Consider the following 26,640-nt stretch of genomic DNA (forward strand, 5'->3'; position numbering starts at 1 on the left):
AAAAATGCTCCCTCTCATTTTTCTCCAAGCACACAGCTCTTTCAGGCTATTTTTCCCCCTTTAGACAGAGTCAGAGTTAAGAAATACTTTGCTTTCTTTTTATCATTGTTGTAAAAAATAATCAAAATGGCCATGAAGATGTATGGCAAACTGGCTCTCATCAACTCTGTGTTGAAGATGCAATGGGCCCTGTTGGGGCCTGTGGGGAAATGGGGTACATAAGACGCTTGTCTAAGGGGCAATTTCTTCTCAACCTCAGCTGATGGCCACTGGGCAAAAAGTAGGTCAATTGTTGCCAGAACTTTTGATTTTTCAAGTAAAGCCAGAAATCTGCATTGCTACGTCAAATCTCCCAATATTTAAATATTGGCAATCAAATTTTTAAAAAAATTTTACGTATGTATACCAACATTTTGCTGGCCACCCCCAATACATATTTAGGTGTTAAATCTGGCACAGGTCTCCAGTTTATAAACTCTGTGTTACTCCAAGTATTCTTTTCAGCAACTATCGTGCATGTTGAACAATATTTTAATATGTTTATTTAGAATACCTATCAATGGTCTTTTCCTTTCCATATTTATATAGATATGCCATGAAACCAACTACATAGAGAAGGGAAAAATGTCTTTCTATCAAATAGCATTATACCCCAAGTAAGAAATATAAGATGTTGACAATAAGTACAATAAAAGTTTGGAGGAGGGAGGGGTCACCCAATTCTTGAATAGCTGTCATGGAGGAACGGAGACTTTACCTTGGATTTGAAGCGGTGGGTCTAATTTGGACACATAGAAAAGTGGCAGACAAGCAGATGAAGAAGAAATAAAGCATGAGCAGAAGTTTGGAGATGAAAATGAGCAAGGAATGTTTAAGAGAATATGAAAATGAGAACATGGATAGAGGAGAAAGGATGACAAGGAAGTCATGGAAGGTGAGGAGAGAAGGTTACACTGAGGCTACTAACTGGTATAAAATTGTGACAGTATCTGGCCTACTTCCTAAGACCAGGTTAGGAAAAGAGACTGAACTCTTGAGGAAGGAATTGTGCTGTAAGACTTTTGATACCCTCTACACTTAACACAGTGCTTAACACGTAGAAGGCTTCCAAGAATAATGTAAGGGTGAAATGAGCTCGTATGTACATGAAGATATTTTGACCAACACAAGTGGGTACAACATCAAGGCATTACTAACATTGATGAGGAGACAGTTTTCAAAGGAAACTCATAAAGGACTCCTGAGAGAAGAAGAATACATGGAGGGTCTCTGGCATTTGTTAACGCTGTTGTCAGAGTTCAGCAGGCATTTCCTTCTCAAAAACAATGAAGGGAAGCTCATTCCATTGATTTCTGATCCAAGTGGGGATATTAAGCCAAAAGTAGAAGGGAAATAGAGGTTAATTTTGAGGTCCTTTTTGGATTTCAGAGTCAAGAGACACCCTACTCTTCCCCCACAGCCTCCCTAATAAAGTCATAGCTCTTAATGTACAAAAGCAAGAAGTTTTACATTCATCAAAAGCCATGGTTCGCTTTCCACTGCATGATAAGACAAGCTTTGGAATCAGAATGACCTGGGTTCAAGTCCCAGCCCAGCCACTTACCAGCTCTGCCACCTTGGACAAGTTACTGAGCTTCTCTGAGCCTGTCTGTAAAGGGATGAGGCAGCAAAAGCAGTGTACCCATCTCATATGACTTATGAGGAAGACAGGAATGATGTACAGCGAAACCTAACTATCATCATGTAAATATCAAATCCGAGACAAGACGATCTCATTTCAAAGAGACATCAAAGCCAAGAAGTTGATTCTGTTGAGATGAAAATTCCACAAAGATTCCATCCAGGATGTCAACTGGCTCTTGATAGTCATCTCTTTTCTGACTCCTCCTAAGTACACTCTGCTGCCTTCACACGTGGATGTTTCTCTCGGCAGGGTAATCCACATGCACAGATTGCCCACAGCTGTCCCAACCACATGAAAGACCCAGGCCCTCCTCCCCAGTGACCTACTGGCACAAGGTAGTCATTCATCAAATGCTGGAAGCTCAGCCTCAGACACACAAGGAAAGGTTAGCCCTCAGTTTTTATTGCACTGGTATTAGCTTTCCCTGTCTGCAGTCATTTGATCAGTAAAAAGTCATTTGATACTGTTTACAAATGTTTGAGAGTCCTGGACCCTTTTCTTCTTATTGACTTTTACATATTTGCATCACTAATCTCTAATTTTCACTGGAAACTTCAGTCAGCAATGAAAATAAAATGCTTGTTTTCTTCTGCCATGGGCCTCAAAAGTCCTGCTGCATTGGACACCTCTAGGTCTAGGGTGATGGGGTATGTTGGGTGAAGAATTGCCATTATCCATTCTATGGGAAAATTTAAACTGTTAGTTTTGTGATACCGTGTATGCACTTGAGACGAGCCACACCTGCCAAAGGCATTTAGCACAGTGTAAGAATACTTTCATCGACGATAACTGTTCCAGAAATAGCAGAGCGATAAAAGAAATAGCCAGTGTCTCTATATAGTCCAAGCTTCTGAGTACTGAACATGGGCATGGTGCAGATTTGTTATTTTCCTTACTGATGTCACATATAAATGGGGAAGAATACATGGCATAATTTTTGTGAAAAAGAATTGTTTTCTTCCAGATTTCTTTTAAATAATTTTCTAGATCAGCACCATCAAATGCACCATTCTACAATGATGGAAAAGCTGTATTACCTAGCAAAAAGCCAACTGATGCATCCATGTTATTAAAAATGCAATGTGATTTAATAATTTTCATTGATTTAATAATACAATGTTCTATGGTGTGTATATATCACACTTTACACAGCTATTCACCCACTTTTTCTTATGATAATTGCTTTCCATTTAGTTTTGGTAATTTAAAGAATTCTTTCGAGATACCTCCCAATAATATACACTGATATTTGGAAAGCTAGCTGTCCTCTTAATAACAACCTTAGAGTTGTGTATATCATCTAAGACTAACCAATTTGTGAGAAAGAGTCAACATTTTGCTAACCCACTCATATTTATGCCACTTAGATAAAATTATTATATCCTTATTATATTATATCCTTCCACATCTCTGATTTCTAGTCTGTTAGCTCTTAATCATTAACAATGCTCCTTATGCTGCCTGGAAATCTGAGTGAGAACAGAAGTTCGGGAAGGAAGGATAGTGACCTGGGCCTGATGCTACAGAGAGTGTACAAGCCGATGAGTGAGTCCTGGGGAGGCAGCCCAACAGCTCAGACAAGCTGCCTGGTCTCCCATCCCTGCAGGGGTGCCAGCTGCTGCCCTTGCCCAAGAACACGTCTCTCATCACTTTCCACAGGTCACAGGAGAAAAATCCATTCTCTCTGTATAACACTTACACTTTTCAAAGTATTGTGACATCCATTCTCTTCCTTGATCCTCGCAGTGACCCTGGGTGGGAGGCAAGTCGGGCAGACGACATTACAGTATTCACATTTTACACAATAATCCAGAGATATTAAGTTGTCTAAGATGACATGCCTATCCCACACCAGCACTGGGATTAGAATTCAGTTCTCACAGCTTCCAAGTCCAGAGGTCTTTTTAGTATATTCCATTTCCTCCTGCTCTCCAAGAGCAAAATAGGGCAGCTGTTTGGATTGATGAATAATAATAGAAGGTTATGTATCCTGCCTAAATTAATAATTAAAGATTTCCAGTTCCAGGTAACATGGAGGAAACCCACTCCACCCTGCCTCCCACTGAATATAGCTATAAAATGTGGACATAATTCATGAACCAGCTATTGGAGGACTCTGAAAATTAAATTGTGGCATATAGTTTAGGGAAGAAGATCAGAACCTGAAGACTGCTGAATCAGTGGTGGGGTTTCCACCTTTTGTTTTCCCCTCCAGTGTGCCTCGGCCTAAACTCAACACACTAGACCTAGTAGTAGATTCCAGGGCAGGGCAGAGAAAGCTGCAGAGAAGCCACCTCACTTCGGCCTGAAGACCTGAAATTCCCTATTTTGTTTTCTCTTCCTTTTCTTTCTTTTCTTATACTGCCAATCAATTTTGTAAGAGTCATGGAAGTGGCCAGTAACAGGAGCCCAAAACTCTGAGGAATAGGAATGTTTCTGTCTGTTAGGTGGAGTTGAAATCCCAAGACAGTGGGGAGGATCTTCATTTTTCTCTCTCTGTCCTCCCACTTTGGGCCCCTGACACAGCCTACTGAAGTGACTAATCCCCACCAATGCTCTATTCAGAGGACCAAAGGAGGACCCCCAGGGAACCAGAAGAGACTGCAGAGACCACAAGAAGGGAGGAACTCAGGAAAACAGACCCATAAATGTGTTTATGGACACTTGGGCTCACCCCGCTGACACCGCATGCATGAACCTGATCCTATTCTGCATACCAAACACTGTGATCAATGAACTAAGAAACCACCTTCCAGGACACAGATGAGCCACCAGGTGGAGCACACGCAGGGCAGAGCCAACTAACACTGAAAAGGCTTTGAAAACTGAAGAACCTTAGAATCATAGCCCACAGAATGTGGGATAGAATGTGGGGCCTGCCCACAAACAGGTCAACTGACTGCTAAAAGAAAAATATCAATATCCTCCACAGGATTTTAGAAAGACACAGTCTCTAAACATAACCTAAAAATGTTCAAGCTACCCTCCAAAAGTACTCAGCATATGAAAAATCAGGAAAATTTGAACTTATACAGGAAAATAAAATTGACAGACACCAACACTGAGATAATACAACTGTAGAAATTATGTGACAAAGACTTTTAAAAAGCTAGTATAAAAATGCTTGAGCAGTCAACTATAAACTCTTTGAAACCAAGGGAAATGTAGGAAGTTGCACCAAAGAAATAGAAGACATAAGGAAGAATCAAATAATTTTAGAACTGAAAAACACAACTGAAATAAAAACTCACTGGATGAACTTAACAGCAGAATGAAGGTGACAGAAGGGTCAGTGAACCTAAAGACGGGCCAATAGAAATTATCCAATCTGAACATAGAGAAAAAGATTAAAGAAAAAATGGAACATGGGGCTGGCCCTGTAGCTGAGTGGTTAAGTTCGTGTGCTCCACTTTGGCAGCCCCAGGTTTGCAGGTTCGGATCCTGGGTGTGGACCTACATACCGCTAATCAAGCCATGCTGTGGCAGCATCTCACATACAAGAGAGAGGAAGATTAGCTCACAGATGTTAGCTCAGGGCTAATCTTCCTCACCAAAAAAAAAAAAGGAACAGAGCCTCAGGGACCTATGTGATAATGGCACAAGTTTTAACATTCATGTGACCAGAATCACAGAAAGAGTGTAGTACCAAAAAATATCTAAAGAATAATGGTTGAAAACTTCCCAAATTTGGTGAAAGACACAAGCTTACAGATTCAAGAAGCTGAGTAAACTCCGAAAAGGATAAACCAAAATAAATCCACACCAAGACACATCATAATCAAACAGTTAAAAACCAAAGACAAAGAACAAACTCATTATCTATAGGGGAACAACTGAAATGACTGCAGATTTCTCATTAGAAACTCTGGGGCCATAAGGAAGTGGCATTTTAAAGTGTTGAAATAAAAGAACTGTCAATGCAAATTCTATATCCAGCAAAAAGCATTCGTCAGAAATAAAGGTAAAATAAAGACATTTTCAGATGAAGAAAAACTATGAAAAATCACTTAGAACAGAGCTGTGCTCACCAAATTGCTACAAGAAGTTTTTCAGCAAGAAAGGAAATGATACCAGATAGAAATTTGAAATATCAGTAATGAAGAAAGAGCTCTTGAGTTCCTTAAAATACGTTTGAAGTTTGAAAGAAAAATTTAAAACATTGTCTAATGGGGTTTTCAATATATGTAGATGCACTGCATGACACAGTTATAACATAAAAGGAGGGCAGAAAGAGATGCATATGGTGTAAAGAGATGCATATGATGCATATGGTGGTAAGATGTTTACATTCCAACAGAATTAGTAAAATGTTGATTTTCAGTAGATAGTGGAGAGCTAAATATATGTATAATAAACTCCCAAAGTAACTACTTAAAAACTTTACAAAGATAAAAGACAGTAAAGAAAAGTAGATAAATTTTGAAAATGTTCAAATAATCCAAAAGCAAGCAGGAAAGGAGAAACGGAGGATCAAAACAACACAGACATGGTCCTTATTTTCACAACAATTACAGAAGCAGATAAATATTTGCATTTTATGATAAAACTCCTGAAGGAAAATATAAATCAGAGCACTCTGACATAGACTAACCATGACTGTCAGGAAAGGCCTCTGTGAGTAGACGGGCTTTCAATTAAGAGTAAGAGCAGATCTGTAGGAAGGGCATCCCGAGAAGATGGAACAGTATGAGCAAAGACCCCAAACAGGAAATCGACTGGGTGTTAGGAGAACAAAGATCATTGTGACTGAAGTAGCGAATAAGGAGAATGACAGATAAAAGAGAGAAGGGAGGGAAAGACTGTGTAAGAACTTGTAGGCCATAGTTACTAGTTTGGATTTCATTCCAAGAGCAGTGAGAAGCTGCTTTGAAGTATTGCATTTGAAAAGCAAAGCATACTATTTTTAATTTTTGGAGGAATCTCCATACTCTTTTCCAAATTGACCGAGCCATTTTGCATTCCCATCAACAGTGCTCAAGCATTCCAATTTCTCCACATCCTCACCAACACTTGTCTTTTTTTAAAAAATATCACTTACATGCGGTATCTAAAACAGCCAAACTCATAGAAGCAAAGAGCAGAATGGTGTTTAAAGCTTCAATAATACAAGCTGAATAAGTTCTAGAGGTCAATGATCAATGGGTTTAAAGCTTCAGTCATGCAAAATCAATAAGTTCTAGAGACCTACTGTACAATATTATGCCTATAGTTAACAATATTGTATTGTACACTCAAATATCTGTCAAGAGGGTAGATCTCATTCATGGTAAGTGTTCTTACCATAATAAAATAAAAGTAAAAGTAAAAATAAATAAACAAAAATGGAGATCAGAATGCATCCAAAAAAGGAAAGGAAGAGAAAGGGTTATTCACCCGCAGATCCCCACGTAAGGCAGAGCAGGCACACGCTCCCCCAGGGATAGGCTGAGGTTAACGCAGGAAAATAAACAAGGAGGTCCCAGGCAAGAGCCAGCTTTCTCTTTCCCTTGACAGTTGAATCGTTAGCTTCCCTGGGCAGCAATGTGTACAAATCTGGATTACATCGAGCAGGCAGATTCCTTATCTAAAAGACGACAGCCAAAGCTTGATCTTTGGCCTAAGGGGAGAATGAAAAGGTGTTTATGTTTCAGAAATAATCAGAGTCAGACATCTCAAAATTAAAATGCTTTGTCAGCCTATCAATATTTACGAATGTGTAAAATTTCCAGCGGCCCCATTCCACAATTTCCATGCATTGCAGGTGGAGAGACGTGTGACCTTGGAGATAAACAGCATCTCCCTGCCAGCACATTTCTCACTTTACTCTGCAGAGCAAAGTTTATTCAAACCCAGGACCCATCTTCTAGGTAAGTTACCTATATTCACCTTTCTTGCTGGAAGCAACTAGAATGAGATTTCTTTACTTACAACAGACCTTACAGGATTGAACAAAGTAAATGACAGTTTCCCCCATATATAATAAACTCCAATAAGCCGTGAATTAATGAATCACGACTGTTATATAGTCATGTGTCACTTAACTATGGGGGATACATTCTGAGAAACGCGTGGTTAAGTGATTTTGTTGCTGTGCAAACATCATGGAGTGCTCTTGCACAAACCTAGATAGTACAGCCTACTTACTACACACCTAGGCTAGATGGTCCTAATCTTATGGGATAGCCATCTTCTACACAGTCTGGCATTGACCGAAACGTCATTGCGCCATGCGTGACTGTACTACAGACAATCGAGTTTGGAATGAAGGCAAGACTTATTAGAAGAAAAGGTTTCTAGTCATAGTTTTGACGTCAACTCATCATGTAACTTGATCAAGCCTTTTTTACCTTCAGTGGCTTCAATTTTATTATCTGCAAAATAGCCATTGTACATTTGATGTGGATGTGTGTGTGAGTGTGCGTGTGTATGTGTAAAGGTCAGATTCTTCAGAAGCAGAGCCTGAGACAGGGATTCAGAGTCATGCGAATAACTGAGGGAGTGTTCTTTGAGACAATCCTGCAAGGGGGGTGAAGCAAGGTAGAAAGGGGGAGAGTATTGAAGGATGGAGTCTCAAGTAAAGACTAGCCTTCGCCTGACTCAGAAGAATAAACAGACCAGGAACATAACACATAAATTTGTACCTCCAAATTGTCCTTACCTTGAGACAAGAGGGTCAGCCTCCTTTCCGGCCCAATTATCAGGCACTGGGTGCCCCCAGGGTGGAGGGAATAATTTCTTCTGGGTAAAGAGGCTACTCCAGTGATGATAGTTCTTTGGAGAAGAAGACCAGCCGTGAACCCTTAGCAGCCAAATTTATGGCTGTTGGGGGACGCACACGCTGGTTCCATCAAGGAGAGCTGGACAAGGCACCAACATATGTTGTGTATATACGAATAAGAGTATATTGCATTTACTACACGAATGAAGGTAACAAAGGCAGTCACGCGTGCGTGCACACACAAGGACGGGGGTTAATAGTGAGGAAAAAGAAAAAAGAGGAGATTGACTTCTATTTCCTCTAAAGGCTTGCAAGGTTATTATGAGGATAAAATGAGATAATACTTTAGGAAATACTAGAAACTCATGCCTCGTGCATTCTCAAACCCATCACAAGCATTCCTGACTCCATTGTGCCGTTCTCTTGGCCTTTGACAGCCCACCCCTCACAACCAAGTTTACCTGTGACTTCAAAGTGGCTATCAGGTGCCTCCTCTTTGGAAGGCTCCCAGGCCTACCTCCTCCTCTGACCACCCCACCTATTGCCCTTAGTCATAATGTAGACACCATTAATAAGGACCCAAGAACAATACCCTGTATGCAGTATCCATCTTAGGAATCAATAACTAGTGGATTCAAATCCCAGCTCCCCATTTAATACTTATGTGGCCTTTGGCAAAGTCAAAACCTCTCTATACCTGCTTTCCTCCTCTGTGAAGGTGAGTGATGCCACCAATCTGAAAGTTTTTATTATACATGTGATAGCTTTTTAAAGGTATAGTTATGAGTTATTTGATGGTTATTTTCTCTGCGTGAAGGAGCACATTTCTAGCATCTCCAGGTTAAATAGACCCCATTGCACCCTTGAAACCTCAGGACTCCATCAAAAAAGGAATGCTTCTACTTGAATTTAAAGGAAACAAAAAGAATCTCATAGTTCTTACACTGAAGGAATATAACATTGAAGAGAGAAAAAGCATAAAAATGAGGGCGGGCGGTGGGGGGGTGGGGGGGAGTCCCAGGCCTTGAGCCAAATGCCCTGCTAGCAGCTGGGCTCAGCAAAAATGCTCAAGTATTTTTAGCCTCTATTTGGGTATACTGATTTCCGGAACAATATCCTCTAATTATGGTGTCTAGGATTGTATCCTGCCTTCCCAGCCTTATCCCACCAGAAGCAGTAATTCTGCACTGTCTAGCAACTCTTTCCAGGTGCTCCACAAACCAAACAGGGCTTCTCAGACTTCTAGATATGCCATCCTGGAACTGGCTTTAATTTCAACACTCATCAAAGTACTTTACTCAGAGCAAAGGGCAATCTTTGAATCTTCCCCTCAACAGGCTGTTCCATGGTTTTCTCGTGCCAGTTGGCATCCAGCACAAAGCACTGGCACATTTTTGTTGTTGTTTCAGAACAATACTGCCAAACACAATTCCACATTAACACCCCATGGAGTGGGAAAATGAAGTTTATAGCCTATTCTAGTTTCCTATTGCCGAATGGCAAGTCACACTAAAACTGAGTGGCTTGAAACAGCCATTTTATTATTTCTCATGGTTCTGTAGCTTTGCTTGGCTGGCTGGACAGTTTTATTGGTCTTTCTTTGCGTCTTTCATGCCACCTGCAGATGGCAGTTGGGCCTGGCGTCATCTGGAAGTTCAACTCGAATGCTGGCTGAAGTCTTAGAGCATCTCCTGCTTGTAAGGCTGCTCCAACAGGGTAGCAAGACTTGTTATACAGTGGCTCAAGGATCCCAAAGTGAGCATTACAAGACGGAAGAAGTTGAAACCTGCCATGTCTTCTTAATGCCTGGTCTCAGGGCTCCCACAACATCGTTTTCTACACATTCTATTGGTTAAAGTAGTCGCAAGCCCAGCTCAGATTCAAGGTAAGTGAAAGTATGTTTTACTTCTTGATGGAAAGTGAAACATATACATACAAGGAGGGAAAGATTAGTTACAGTCATCTTTGGAGAGCAGCTCACACATAGCCCAAAGCTGAAATGCACGCGAGAGCTTTTTAAACTATAGTTATGTATTATTTGATGGTTATTTTCTCCACATGAAGGAGCACATTCCAGGGGTCCAGATGTCCACTTCTCATAAGGGTCCCCAGTTTGTATCATTGTCATTTCTCTTTCATTGGGATTACCAGTGAAACATTGGCTCCTGTGTCAATACCTGTGCCTTCTGTGAAAGCAGGAACTTTATCTTATCCACATTTTCCTAGAGCCTAAGAAAAATGCTTGGCCTAGAAGAGACACATGATAAACACATGTTGGTGAATGTAACGGATCGAACAGTGGTCCCCCCAAAAGATATGTCCATGTCCTAACCCTTGGAATTTGTGAGTGGGACCTTATTTGGAAAAAGGTTTTGGCAAATGTAATTAAGTTAAAGATTTCAAGATGAGATCATCCTGGAATTAGGGTGGACTCTAAAACCAATGAGAGGTGTCCCTATAAGAGGAAGGCAGAGGGAGATTTGTGACACAGAGAGGCAGAGGGAAGAAGGCTACATGAAGACAAAGGCAGAAACTGGAGGGATGAATTGACAAGCCAAGAACACCAAGAAATGCTGGCGGCTATGAGAAGCCAGGCAAGGCAGAGGATGAATTCTCCCTTAGGGCTTACAGAAGAAACCAATGCTGACAACATCTTGATTTCAAACCTCTGTCCTCCAGAACAGTAAGAGAATAAATCTGTGTTGTTTTAAGCCACCAAGTTTGCGGTAATTTGTCTTGGCAGCCCTGGAAAACGAATACTGTGAATGAACAAATTAGCAAATAAATTTGAATTTCTGGGAATGAATAAGGGGAACCTAAGTTGATCAAAAGATAGTAGAAGGAGTTCCAAGAAATTTTGGTATCTGTCTGCTAAACTCAATTTAAATCTAATCTCTGTTCCTTTGTTGGGTGATGAACCTGGAACTAAGGAAGATGTGACTACCGTTCTACAGAAAAAGGTGAGCACTGGAGCATCTTGAAGTATCAGAGCTGTAAGGAGCTCAGAATGAGGATATGATGTATACGTAGGAGAGAGGAGAGTCTAATATGGAAAAGCTGATTTGAGCTTCTGTACTTTTGGTCTAGATGACCCACAAGGTTGGGCTCTCATTCGACATACTGATGGGAGAAACCATGCCTAGGTGGTAAACTCTAAGAAACTTGATTCTACAAGGGAGAATTTCTTGGCTCTTCAGAAAGCCCCCATTTGTGGATGAAATTTTGCCTAAATTTGAGTAACAACGTCCATATAGGAGGGGAAGACATCACAGGATAAGGAGAGGGGAGGAAGAGGCATGACACAAATACTTACACCTCATTTTTTAAATAATGAAAACAAAACAAGAGCCCAAAAGAGTGTCAGGTACCTGCATAAGTATTCTTTGCCTCCTTCTTTTCCACCATTTCTCTTTCCATGACCTCATCAGCCAAGGCTGTGGGGTGAAAAATGAGCCAGAAACAATAGGAATCAGCGAGCCAACATTCAGGCCAAACCTTAAACACACACTTAACATCTAAATGCATACACATGGGTGCACACGCACAGCATACCACAGTGGAAGCTGAAGGAACAAGTTTGTAAAGACACTTTCATGAGAATTGTAATTTTCTATCTGAATATCTAAGTATTCTCTGAGGTTCATAACATTTTCTGATAAGAATCTCTGCTGCTCTGTACTATGTCTCTTGTCATAGGCTCCCAGCCCTGAAAAAGTCTTGAAATTCTCAGAGTCCAATTACCTTTCCCAAAGGGAGTACTAAAAGGGAGAAAGTAATGAGAAGTGATTATATATTTCTGAATCTTCGTTGATAAGGAGGACGAAAAGTGATAAGATGATCATAGATTTTCTTTATGAAAATGGTATTCTGGATGCAATGCCTTTCCTACCTGCTCTGTCTAAAAGAGAAAGCCAATCAGCCTTCACTCAGGTTTAATTTTCTCTGTGCCTTTCTAACTGCCTGATATTTTGTCTATTAGTTTATTGTCTGTCTCTCTACCAAATGTAAACTCCATAAAGACAAGGACTTTATCTATCTTTCTCACTGTATATCCCCTTAAATAGTACCTGGTACATAGTAGGTACTCATTAAATATCTGTTGAATGAATTAATTAACATTAATTTAATTCCAATTAAGTATGACACTGTAGTATTTGTTTTGTGAGGTTGTGATACTCAAGATGAGAAGCTATCCTCAACAAGATTGTAATGTACACTAATAACTATAATGCTCAGGAAAACTACAAGGGCATTTAGAAGTATAAACAAAGGACTATTGAGAGAACACAGGAGAAAATCATGAAAGACTTTATAAAATTGAGCACCATCCATTAAAATGAACAGAGATGTGATTCAGACAAACCGTGAGGGCACGGTGGGCTTGCTGACTTGCACTGTTTGAAATGCCCATCGTCTGAGAATCAGACTTGCTGACTCTATGATCTTGGATTATTAACTTGTATTTTGTGGAACTATGCTTCTTCCTCTCTAAAATAAACATCTGTGCCTAGAAAATTACCAAGATTCCTTTCCATGGAAACACAGGAGGGAACTATGAAGGAAGGAGCAGGATTTGGGCACCAATTCCTCAGTAAGTCTGAGGCATGAGTAATGCAATGCCACTAATGAGGGTTAAAAAAGACCCATAACTGAACTGTCTGCTATCAAGATCTATCTACAAGGATGTTCACCATCGAGTTAATCATAATCAAGAGAAAACTGGAAACCAAACTGGAAACTTTTTAGAATTATTTATTTTGAACTAACTTCAGACGAAGAAAACTGCAAAAATTCTTGAGTTTCTATATACCTCACCCATCTCCTCCTAATCGTTTAATAGGCTCTTTCTCCTTAGTGCTCTAAAATGTAACTGGGTTGTTTCTAGTTCTGGATCTTCTTTCTTTAATCCTGCTTTGTGCCTGCTGTTGTTACTCAGCACTGGAAAAATGTCTTCTATTATTTCTTTGATTATTATTTCCTCATTTCCATGGTCTCTATTCTCTCTTTCAGGAACTCCTATTCGTTGGGGATTGGAACCTCATATGTCGATCCTCTATGTCAACTGTTCTCCCATGTTTTCTTGGTATTTCTTGCTTTACATTCTGAGAGATTATGCAAAATGCTTCTTCCAGGTGTTAAAGAACACTTCTTTCTGAATTAAGACTATTATGGCAATAACAGTTTTAATTTAGAGCAAGGATTTTCAACCTTGGTACTATTGACATTTTAAAATGGATAATTCTTTGTTGTGGGGAACTATCTTGTTCACTGAAGGATGTTTAGCAGCATCCCTTGCCTCTACCCGCTAGATGCCAATAGTACTGTACCCCCATTCATCACAACCAAAAATGTCTCCAGACATTGCTAATCGCCCCAGGTTGAGACCACTGATTTAGGAGAACTCTAATCTCCCTATTTCTTCTCTTTTATAGGAGCCTGCTCTTTTTTACGGCCACACACTAATACAATTAGACTTTGTTAAATTTCTCTTCTGTCCCTTGACTAATTTTTGTCTTCTGGTGTCAAGTGTTCTATTTGTTCATCTTGGTCCTCCTCTACCATTGATATTTCCCTCAAATGTCTAGTGGTCTTGACTGTCTGTACGTATTCATCAATGCAAGGCTTCATTGATCTGTTTTTTTTTAGTAGGTTTTTTCCCCAATAGACCTCCTCCCTGCATAAGGGACAGACCGGGGACTCAGGTTGGAGCCTATGGACAGGCAGGCTTTACTGTAGGAGGGACCAGTCCAACACAGGCAGGCAGATGGGCTGATCCCCGAACCAAATGTCAGTTCATAGTGCACTTTACTCTGGGGCACCAACCCCCATACAAAAGCTCTAGACAGGTCTTCCCAATACTCACCCTGATCTGTGCCTCTCCTCCAACCCTCACCCACTTTAACCTACTGAACCCAAGCCAGGAATATCTTCGAGGCTCCAGCAAAGAATAATTCCCAAATTTAATCCCATTATTACTGCCTTGCCCTAGGTGTGTTCTGGGCCCCTTCCTCCAAATGTCGTTCAATAAATAAATGGTTAAACAAATTGTGTTATATGCATACCATGGAATACGACACAGCAATGAAAAAGAGTAAACTATTGATGCCTGCGACAACTTGGATGGATCTCAAGGGAATTATGCTGGATGAAAAAGCCAGTCTCAAAAGGTTATATACTGTGTGATTCCAAGACAGAATTATATAGGTGGAGAATAGATTAGTAGTTGCCAGGGGTTAGGGATGGAGGGTCATGGCACAGAGTGGGTATCACCATAAAGGGTAGATCTTTGTGATGATGGAGTACTTCTGTTTCTTGATTGAGGTGGTTACACAAATATACACATGATAAAACCGGAAACATCTACATACACACACACTCAGAGTGCATATAAAACGGGTGAAATCTGAATAAGCTCTGTGGATTGTACCAACTTCAATTTCCTGGCTTTGATATTGTGCTAGTTATGCAAGATGTTACCATTGGAGAACCCTAGGTGAAGGGTAACTCCATTCATGGAACCTGTATGAAATCTCCCTGACATTTTTATTTTTGTTTTTTGCAATTTCCCATGAATCAATCATTTTTTTCAAAACAAAAATGCTTTTAAAATGGGGTCACTGTGACCCCATCTTCATTCCCACCTCCAGATATTCACGACCTTCTCTGCCCCACTGAAAGCTCCCTCTCCAATTCTTAGGCAAAGAGGGTTTCATTCCTTCCGTAATCACTTCAGTGGGATTTCTGGAAGCAGAGGAAGCAGGCTCTTGGGTTCCTGTGTGTACACACAGCAATCCTGAACGGGACACCATGCATCTATTTCTTTTGAATTAAGACAAAGATGAGGGCTCAAAAAGTTGAGTTTCAATCAAAATCCTAGCTTAAAAGGAACAAAATTTAAAGAAAGTTATCTACACTTAGAAATACGTTATTCATATATTCTCTTAGGAACTCTAAACTCCATCCTCAAAATGAGGTAGCACATCAGAAACAAGTCAGACATTGTTGGACCATATTGTAAAGTTCCCCTTCGTGGAGTTGCACCTTTGGCTTTTGTTGAAGATTTTTCCAAGGGACATTCCTACCAAGACGGCTGTTGCATGCACTGTGGAACTTCTTTTAAGGATATGTCCCCATAGGTTACTCAGTGTCTCCTCTAAGATATCACTTTACAAGTTTCCTTTAGAGCAGTGGTTCTTAAAATGTGGTCCCCAGATCAGCAACATCAGTATCACCAGGAAACTTACGAGAAATGCAAATTCCCAGGCCATGCTGACTCAGAAACTCTGCGATAGGACCCAGAAATCTGTTTTAATAGGCCCTCCCTGGGTTTCCAACATACGCTTTGCAAACTACTTCCTTAGAACAAGTGATGGGTTCTCTATTCTTGGATTTCGTTGCAATGAGAAAGTATTTTTTATGATTTAAAACAAAGGAAAAAATATGTAGTGATGGGGGAAATCCCTTATAAAATTGTTTTTATTCTAACTTTTGGCTACTGAGAATCCTGTATATTTTAAATTCCTTTACATTTTTTTTTGTTTGTTTTGCTCTTGCTACTAGGAAAGTCAGAGCCAAATTGGAAGCTCCATCAGAGTAAACATATTAATTTACTGAGTTATCATATGGATTCCCTCCTCCTTTCCTTGCCGAAGTTTCTTATTTTCATTTTATTGGATTTTGTTCCTTTGGGAAGGATAGAAAGTTATAAATAAAGTCAATAAATAAAAGAGTCTTTAACATCAGTGGAAATGTGTTCTTACATGCTGCCACATGTTCTGTTCTGAGTATGAAATACAGATCGTGCAGACTGAGCAGATGTTACCAGACATTAAATTGCTTCAAAAATAGATGACAGAACAGGAAAATCCAAATATTGCCTTAAAAAATTTATTTTCATGTGTAACTCCCAGGGATATTCTTACAAAACAGATTATTGTTTCCCTTTTGTTTAAACGTAAGAGAAAGGATTTAGGCTTAGAGTTATTATATTAGTATATTAACCACTATTGTTCTTCTGGCTTCTTGCCTTTGGGTGATGCTTTCTTGTTGAGAATTATTTTCTGTTTCCATCATCTTCAAACAAACAATGTGTATTTCAATTGTCTTTTCATTTTCCCTGAGCCAACAGACCAATACAATTCCCATCTGAAAAAGTTCTTCTAAAATTTTATACATAATTAACAAAACACCAGGACTACTGATAAGTTTAACAGTTCCCACGAATGTGTCATATTTGGGGTTTTATCTGTGACACATTCCTTCTTTTTTTTTCTTTTTTGGTGAGGAAGTTTGGCCCTAAGCTAACATCTGATGACAATCTTCCTCTTTTTTTTTTCTCCTCAACGCCCCAGTACATAGTTGTATATCATAGTTGTAAGTCCTTCTAGTTCTTCTATATGGATGCTGCCCCAGCATGGCTTGATGAGCGGTGTGTAGGTTGTGCCCAGCATCCGAACCAGCAAACCCTGAGCCTCCGAAGCGGAGCTTGCGAACTTAACCACTACGCCACCAGGCCAACCCCTCTGTGACACATTCTAACATGTCATTAGAGTTAAATAAATGCTCAGTGAAAAAGTGAGATGAACAACCACACCAATAATCAATAAATGTTTCTTGAGCAACACTTAAATTGCCTCTTTTTTTTTTAGTCTGAACCTTGGAGGAAAGGAAAAAAGTATAAAACATATTCTCTGAAGACTGAAGACTGACTCGCACAAACTCATCATGTCTCCACTGGACAGCACTGCCCTGGATGCCACTGTTCTAGACCCCATTATCCCATATGCCTTCAGATCTGCCTGACTCAATCTGGTGACCCTGCCTAATCATTTTCTAGGGGCTAGTCCCAACCAGGCCCCTGACAACTGGCGAGGTCCTGTTCTAATTCAGGCAACCACACAGAACCTTGAAGCTACCTCCTGCCTGCTCCAAATCCACCACCTGAGAGAATCCCCTGCCACTCCATCCCTCAGCAACACAGAGCCCCTGGGCATCAATATTGGGACACGCTGAGCTTGTGATAATTCTCGTAGAGCACACCTGATATACTGGTTTCCTATGGCTTCCATAAGAAATAACCGCAAACTTAGTGGTGTAAAACAACACAGTCATTATCTTACCATCCTGGAGGTCAGAAGTCTGATGATAGACTCCCTGGGCTAAAATCAAGATGTCAACAGGGATGTATTTCTTCCTGGAAGTTCTAGGGGAGAAACTGTTTCCTTATCTTCTCTAGCTCCTAGAGGCTGTCTGCATTTCTTGGCTCTTGGCTCCTTGTATCTTCAAGGCCGGCATTGGCAGGGTGAGTCTCACATCATGTCTCTCTGACACTGACTGACTCTTCTTCTCCTCCTGCTTCCACTTTTAAAGACCCTTGTGATTATATTGGGCCCACCTGGGTAATCCCGGATAATCATCTATATTAAGGGTTGCTGGTTAGCAACCTTAATTCTACCTGCAAGCTTAATTTCCCTTTGCCACGCAACATATGTATGGTTCCGAGGATTAAGACATGGCCATCTTCGGTGAGGAGGGCATTATTCTGTCTATCATGACCAATGAGCCAAGAAGTGAGTAACTGAGTGACCAAGAGATGAGACTGGTGGACTCACCAAGTGATCGTTCCAGCTCTGGGTGATGACCATTCAGATCCTCTGAAGAAGCCTGTTTTCAGGAAAGTCATTGTAGAGCAGAGTGGACGCTCAGCTCCTCCACTTACTCCTTCACTCCTCTGAGCTTTGCTTGCCTTGTCTATAGCATGAGAATAATAATAACCCCTGTTTCACAGGGTGATTATAATCATTACACGAGAAAATATGTTAGTGTCTGGAATATAGCAACAACATAATAAAAAGGCATTGAAAGAATGAAAATGTAAATATAATAATAATAATAAAAGTGAACCTATGCTCCATGGTACTAAGGTACTAAGTCTAGAGACATAACATCCTGGAGCTGAAAATATCTTGTCAATCATCAAATGGAAGATAAAGAGCTGAGGTTCAGAGAGGGGAAACAATGTCATCAATTTACGGCAAAAATAGGATTAGAAATCAGCACTGCATTAGAAGCCATGAGATCTCTCTTCAATAGCACTCAACCATTTTTCAGGACTGTGTTTTCAAGCAAGAATGTTCTGCATCTGGCAGATGATTGGTGTACGACCAACCCATTGAGCACCCTTCCTTCAAGACCTTTCTGACATGTGTGAGCTACTCTCCTTAAGCTGACTTCTAACCATGTTTTAAAAATAATATTTCAGCAAAGTTTCAATGATATGGGGAAATTTTTTACCATGGATACAAAGTAGCCTACATAATTGTACATTCGTGATAGCAGTGATTATGCAGAAATAAACATTGTTATTTGACTTGAAACTATTGTAAAAAAAATGTTAACAGTGCTTAGCTTGATATTGTATAGGATGGGCGCTTTTTATCTCCTTCTATCTTTTCTATGTTTTCCAAATATTCTAGGTAAGCATGATTTTTATAATAAGGAAAAGTAGAGGTGCTTATTTTTTTGAATTACAATAATGAGAAAGATTACCTTTTTTTGGTCAGTGATTTGGTTCCCATATGACACCAGATTTCTAGATACTGGATATTCAAAACAAATATTTCCTTTATATTCTCAAAAATATTTCTCCTAGCTATTCTTTTTCTATTGCTAGGGGATCTCTCTTTTATCCCACATTGCTACAAAAACCAAGACAAACAATAAAACCACGCTAACATGAACTACCTCAAGTAAGCAAGTCTATGGGGGAATGTGAAATGACCCCGTCAGAGAAAAGAATAAATCAAAATGTGTGGCCATGTCCACATCCCATAGCCACCATCACCAGCCTCACTTAACCAAAGTTCTCTGGCTTTGCGATGTTTTCTCTTTCGGTTATCACTACATTCATTATTCAGGAAAACTCCTTTCTAATATAATTTCATATCAAATAAAGAAACACGTAACTCTAATCAGAGACACAGTGCAGTCTCTCAGAACCCACATTCCCCTGGATGCAATTAGCTTAATCTGTCTCTGAACGTGTTCTTGATATAGGCTTTTACCATGGACCATTTTTCATGTGTCTTGGTTTTTCATCACTGAATTCTTGAGTAAGACCACAGACATTAGAATGATAACATATCATGTTGAAATCACGGTTAAGTTCAAGGGGGAAATATGCTCTGTCTACAGTTAGAATGAAGAAAAGTAATTGCAGATCATGACTGCATCATTTTCACAATATTTGGACTTGTTTCTCACTGTCACCTTTGGGTTAATGGAGCTAAATTTTGAAAGCTGGTCTAAAGCATTCAGAGGTCATTGTGCACATGGGAGCTGTCGGCGGGCAGGGAAGGCAAGTTTTCTCTCAGAGCCGGGGCCTTAACATTCATTAAGATGGCAAATCAGATCCCTTTTACAGAAAGATCTCACAGCCCCCAAATAAAAATGGAAAGAAACAATCTTCCTCAAAAGTAACTATGAATTAAAAACCTGTGTGAGAAAAAAAATTAAGCCCTACCTGATATCCAAAGGAATAATCCCACCAAATCAGACTTACAAGATGTTCAGGGTTTATTATACTAATTACTAATAAGATAGTGCTTCTATGAGTCCCATGATTGATTGCCCTGCCCTTCTCCATCGAGATGCAGAAATTTCCCAATATGGCCCCTCTCAGCCCAGCTTGTTTCCCTTGTATCCTGTTTCCATTGACTCTCCCCTCATTTTACCCCACTGACGACTATCTCCTTCTGTAGCTTCAGGCTCTGAACCATCCTGACATATGGGAAGGTCGTTAATTGTCAGGGCTTAGGACTTGCCTGATCTCACCAGCCCGCTCAGGTTTTCTAAAATCTCCTGTCTCCACTTTGATAATAATTTTTATCATAATCACATTAACGTCAAACACTCATTGAATGCTTTCTATGTGCCAGGCATTTTTGCTTGAATTATCTCGTTTAACTCCTATAACCACCATATAAGGTAGGTATCTGTTATTAAACTCTCTGAGCCTCAGTGTTGTCATCTGTAAAATGAGGGTATGCAAAACCACAAAGATCACACAGTGGGCGAATGCTAGGTCTGGAGATCACACCCAGGAATTCTTTACCCCCGAGTCCATGCTCTTTAACACAGCACTAGGCTTGCCCTCATCCCCTTGCTATCAAAATTCCCAAGGTCAGCCTCATCCATTCAATCCATACAACTTGTCTTCTTCTAGAGTTCATCTTACTCCAAAGGACATACCGCATATACCTTCTCTGATATACATAATTTTAGAATTACAGAAGAGTTGCAGAAATAGTACAGTTTTCATACATCCTTCATCCAGCTTCCCTAAAGGCTATGTTTTTTTCACACTGTCTTCAGTCTTCATGTCATCATTGTGAAATTCAGATCAACTGAACTGCAGCATGTTGGGGATACTGCGACAAAAACCATCTAACATTTTATAGGGTCTCACATGAGTGACAGGACTTTCCTTCTGTAGAGGACTCAGCTGGCCATCTCACATTTTATCTGCTATTAGCAATAATTCCCTCTGTGCATAGCACAGGCACAGAGCTACAGATCGGCAGGTGTTTACATAGCAGATAGATCAAGGATTCTTAATTTTGCTGGGTCCTTGATGAATTTAAAGAATTGTCCCTCCCCCAGAAAATGCAGAGACAAACAATCCGACGTATGTCAGGGAGTCTGTAGACCCAGGGTACCACACTTTGAGTTCAATTTTATCTGTTTTATTTTTTGAAAGCTAACAATCGCAGTCTGACCTGCTAACCTCACTCACTATCTTTCCCTCAATCTTCATAGAGCTTCTCCACGTCACTAACCCTGGGGAGGCTGCCAAAGAATTGCAGAGCCACTCCTCCCAAGACATGACTTTCAACCACTCAACTATTGTTGGTTTGGGGCTGCGGAAATGGCCGTTTGCCAAAGAATACATGTAACCACCACCAGGACAATCTCGTCAGGCAGTGAGGACAGTGGATCCACTTCTCCCACCGCGTCAAATCCATTACTTTAGGGATTTCCTGACAACAGGGCAGCCCTGTCGGCTCCCCAGCTACGTATGTGCTGAAGGTCAATCCACTTATCCACGCAGACCCCAGTGACTTCTCACAAATTAGTATTTATGAGTCTAATGTTCTGTCCAAACTAAACATTCTAAGTTAAATGTGGCTGGCTTCTTTCTAGATAAACTGAAAGTCTCAACTTCTCAGGCCAATATCCTCCTAGAGGATCAGGTACTTATTAATGAAATTATAACACCTAAGAAAGATCTTAAAAGAGAATCAGAGGGCAGTTGGTCCCTGAGTTATTCAGAGTAAGAGAGCAAGCCTTCTTTAGGCTTGATTGCATTTTCAAATATTAATGGTTTAAAAAATATAGCAAGCTATTTCCAACAATACCCACATTATAAAAATACAAAATTATTCTATCCTCAGCCTGGCATGATGAAAAGCACTCCGGCTTTGGAATTAGACAAATAAATCTGAGTTTGGAGGCACCACCTAACTCAGCTATGTGACTTTGCTTAGCCAAATTTCCCTCTTCTTGAAAATGAGGAAATAATGCACACGAGAAAGGACAATGATGAAGGTGAAATGTGACAATATGCACAAGGACTTTGCACCAAGGACTAATTCAATAAATCTTAGTTCTCTCTCCCTTGGAATTCTTTCTAGAACTCCCAGGTATCCAGAGCAGCAAGAAGGTAGAAGATTCTAGAATTTGAGATGTATCAAATTTTGAAACACATCAAAATTTAAAGGATTTAAGTGATTAAGGGTGCAAATCTCTGTATGCCTATTAAGTAGTCAGAGTCAACGAAGAACATTTAAAACTGATTGGGATCAATTCTGGGCAAGATGGGGGAAGCACACTCCATCCTGTCCCTCCATTGAATGCAAAGATAAACCCTGGACAGAATGCATGGAGCAGTTATTTAAGAAACGATTGGCAGCAGGCTCCTGGGGGAAGGCAGAATTGGAACTATCACCAATTCTTACATTTTTCTCTCTGGTATCACGCAGCTCAGACACATCTGCAGCCCAGAACCCAGAAGTGTATACTGGTGTAGACAGAAAGAGTTTCAAGAGAAGACCTGGCTTTCTGGCCCAAGGAGTAGGAAAGGGGCCTGGAAGGATCAGAGACCGTGGGAGAAGTCTATTTCGTTTTTAAGTTTCTGTTCCAGCCGCCAGGCACTCCTGCCACGTCGCAGCAGTAGCAGCAGAGACTGACTTGGAAGATACCTAAGACGGAGGGAAGGAAATCCTTCTCTCTGACCAGAGAGCGTGGTTCCAACAGTATAAGGTGAATATCCTTTCCCTATTTTTTCCTTTCTGTTCTCAGAAAATACTAAACATGATGAAATTTTTTTTTAAATCATGCTCAGACACATCATAACATGACTGGAAAACTAAAGACAAATTAAAAAACTCTTGAAAGCAATTAGAGGAAAAAGACATGTTAACATAAAAGAGAACAATAATTCAAATTACTATAGATTTCTCGTCAGAAACCATGGACACCAGAGAAACAAGAACATTTTTAAATTTCCACAAGTAAAGAACTGTCAACCCAGAATTCTATATCCAGTAAAAATGTCCTGCACAAATGAAAGTGGAATAAAGACTTTCTGAGATGAAGGAAAACTGAGAGGTTTCATTGCCACCAGACCTTCTCTGAAAGAAATGCTAAAGGAAGTTCTTTAGACAGAAGGGAAATGATACTGGGAGGAAACCTGGAACATCAAGAACGAAGGAAGAGCACAAGAAATGGTAGCTATCTGAGTAAATAAAATAAAGTATTCTCCTCCTCTCTAGCTGGCTAAAATACCTATGATGGTTAAGGTAAAAATTATACCACTGACTGATGGAGTTTTCAATGTATACGTTTGTAATTATACATATGACACAATAATTACAATATAATGGGGGAAAAGAAAAAGTTCCCATATTGTAGATAGATTCCTATACTCCATTTGAAGTTGAAAATATTTATTCTGAGTGGAAAGTGAAGGGAGAAGTATGCATATATAATCCTTAGAGCAACAACTAAACAGATTTTTTAAAACTCTATAAAGTGATATAGTAAAAATCTCAACAGAAAAAATAAAATAGAATACTAAAAAAATCAAATAATCCAGAATAAGGTAGAAAAGAGGAAACTAAGAAATGAAAAACAGGGGCTGGCCCCGTGGCCGAGTGGTTAAGTTTGCACGCTCTGCTTCAGCAGCCCAGGGTTTCGCCTGTTCAGATCCTGGGCGCGGACACGGCACCGCTCATCAGGCCATGATGAGGCGGCATCCCACATGCCACAACTAGAAGGACCCACAACTAAAATATACATCTGTGTACTGGGGGGATTTGGGGAGAAGAAGAAAAAAGAAGATTTGCAACAGATGTTAGCTCAGGTGTCAATCTTTAAAAAAAAAAAAAGAAATTAAAAACAGAAGGAACAAACAGAAAAAAATAATAAAATGGTACACCTAAATCCAAACATAACATCACACGTACATGAAATGTAAGTAGTCCAATCACATTATTTAAAAGACAGACACTCTCAGAATAAGTTTTAAAAATAAGATCCAGGGCTATGTTCTCTACAAGACCCCCACTTTAAACATAATGATATAGGTAGGTTATAATAAAAGATTGGAAAATATGTACCATGAAAATACTAATCAAAAAAGCTGGAGTGACTCTACTTCAGAACAAGGAAAGTTACCAGCAATAAAGAGGGATGTTACATAATGATAAAAAGGTCAGTTGACCAAGAGACGTAACAATCTTAAATGTGTATTCACCTACAAACAGAGCTACAAAATACAGGAAGCAAAAACCAACAGAATGAAAAGGAGAAATAGAGAAATCCACAATTATAGTTGAAGACTTCAACATTCTCTTTCAGTAATAGATAGCATGAGTAGACAAGAAATCAGCAAGGATATAAGAATTAAGCAACATCATCAACCAACTTGGTTGAATTGACGTTTGTCAAGGATCCCGTTAACCAAGATGAGAAGGACAATATATCCAAAGAACCCGAGTGGCAGAGAAACTGTGCTAGACAAAATCCTGGCCAAGTCTCTAGGGGATTGACTGCATATGTCTTAAGTCCAGGATTAGCCCGAGCGGTGCTGAGCAGCGAGGAGCCCTCTCTGGGCTTCCATCTTCTTACCTGTATAGCAGGCAGCTGGTGTCAAGAGAAGTGTGAAAGAGACTGAAGACAGACAGTCTAGGTTAAAATCCTAGCTCTGTCTCTTATGAGTTGAATGAGCTTGGCCAAATGCCTGAACTTCTCTCTGCCTCTCCATGCTTCTCAATGCAGCATTCCTTCACCCAAGTGTAAAATGACGCACAAAAACCCTTACTCTACAGGCTGTCGTGGGAATTGAGATTACCTAAGTATTACACTTAAAACAGTACCTGGCACATGGTAAACATACCACAACTGTTAGTTATTAAAACTATTATTATCTTCAAAATTATTGAGATAGAGAAGTGTTTCTCAACCTTTTTATTATTGCCCCCTTTAAGAAGCTTCTTTTTGACATGTTTTTTTCCTAATCACACCTGTTCCCCCTGAAATTTTAATACCGCAAATACACCGTGCATCTGTGTAGGTGCTGTGGCCCTTTGGAATGCTGCAAACCACTGAATAATTAAGAACCTAATTTTCACCCTCTTGGGAGAAATGCACATGATAAAGACATGAATCCCTAACATTCTGTAATTCTAAATCTGTACAGATCATATTATAAGACCTTTAAAGTTACTTATTTAGATTACACAAAATATGATTCACAGTTGCCAATGAAATTGTTTATTTATTATTAAATTATGCTATGGAGCATTTGGGAGAATAATGGGTTAAATCTAAGGATTTGGGAAGGATTATGTAACTAGTACAGGCAGGCAGCTGGCCAGAGACTTGGTCCCATTAGATAAATATCATTACATCCTAGAAATATATTTATGTCCAAGTTACTGGTATACACCCAGAGTTTGAAGATTTATGAGATTGTTAAAAAAAAGTTTGAGTCGTGAAAAATATGAAAAAATAAAATATTTTCTTCTAGTCATGTAACTAGGCAGATGGAAATGTTCTCCTAATTTCTCTTGACATGGAGCCCATCTCTCACTAGCTTACAAGGGTGTCTGTAACTGCAGCGCCTGTCAAATACTTATTTCCAATGATCAATGACCACATTAAAGAGATAGCCCAACCTCATCTTGTCTTTAAAAGTGGAGAAACAAGTCCAATACTGAATGTCTATTCTGGAGCCAAGAAGGCACGTATTTTCTCAGCCCCTAAATCACACACTGATGGTAAATAAGACCCAAGCAGCTCCTTGGAACAGTCTAGCCTTTCATTCTTTGCTGGCCTTAGAGATATTCAGCCCAATCTTGATAAATTATCAGATTATCACTTGTCCTTCATATTGGCTTATAGTTTCCCCTTGAATTCCTTCTCACGTGTTTCTTCTTCCATTCTGTTCATAAAGAGTTTCTTCACATTGGTCCCATCTCTGATGCCATCCAGTCGACCATTATTGAAGTCAGAAAGAAAGAATATAGTGATGTCAGAGAAGAAAGCTGTCTAGTTTCCCAGAGAATGTCTTCTGGGAAGATCACACTTAAGGTCAGATTTTCACATTAAGGAACTTACATTACCAGTTGATCATGATCTCTGGGACTGACTCAATTTAATCAAATTCCTAAATGGTTGATATAAATTTTTTGGATTTGTTTGTTTGTTTTTGTTTTGCTTTTAATTTATTCTGAAGAAGACACCTATCTAGTGACTGAAAAATAGATGTCTGTCATTCAGATCACACCTACACAAATAGCAAGGAACACATGCAGACAAATTAGTAATCAGATTGTTAGCTCAGAACGTAATCTCAAAACCAGGGGCAGATGGGTGGGAAGTGATTATCTGGAATAGAAAAGACACATAGCTGGCATGTGTTCCAGTATTACCCTTCCCGCACCGATGGAAGACATTGTTGATCAATCATTGCATGCTTTTGATGATGAGCTCTGATGCAGCCTCTGTATCCAGCCCACACAGTACTCTAGGAAGACCCATCCAAGCAATCAGAGTTATTATATGAGATGAAATCTTATATGCCATATCTGGCCTGGAGGGACAATTAGTCCAAGCCATCGATCTCCTTTCTCTGCCATAAAACAGAGAACTCTTCACTAGTTAACAGAATTCATATTTATAACAAGTTTAGTATTCT

Source organism: Equus przewalskii, chromosome 3 (genome assembly GCF_037783145.1).
Source record: "Equus przewalskii isolate Varuska chromosome 3, EquPr2, whole genome shotgun sequence".
Classification (NCBI taxonomy): domain Eukaryota; kingdom Metazoa; phylum Chordata; class Mammalia; order Perissodactyla; family Equidae; genus Equus; species Equus przewalskii.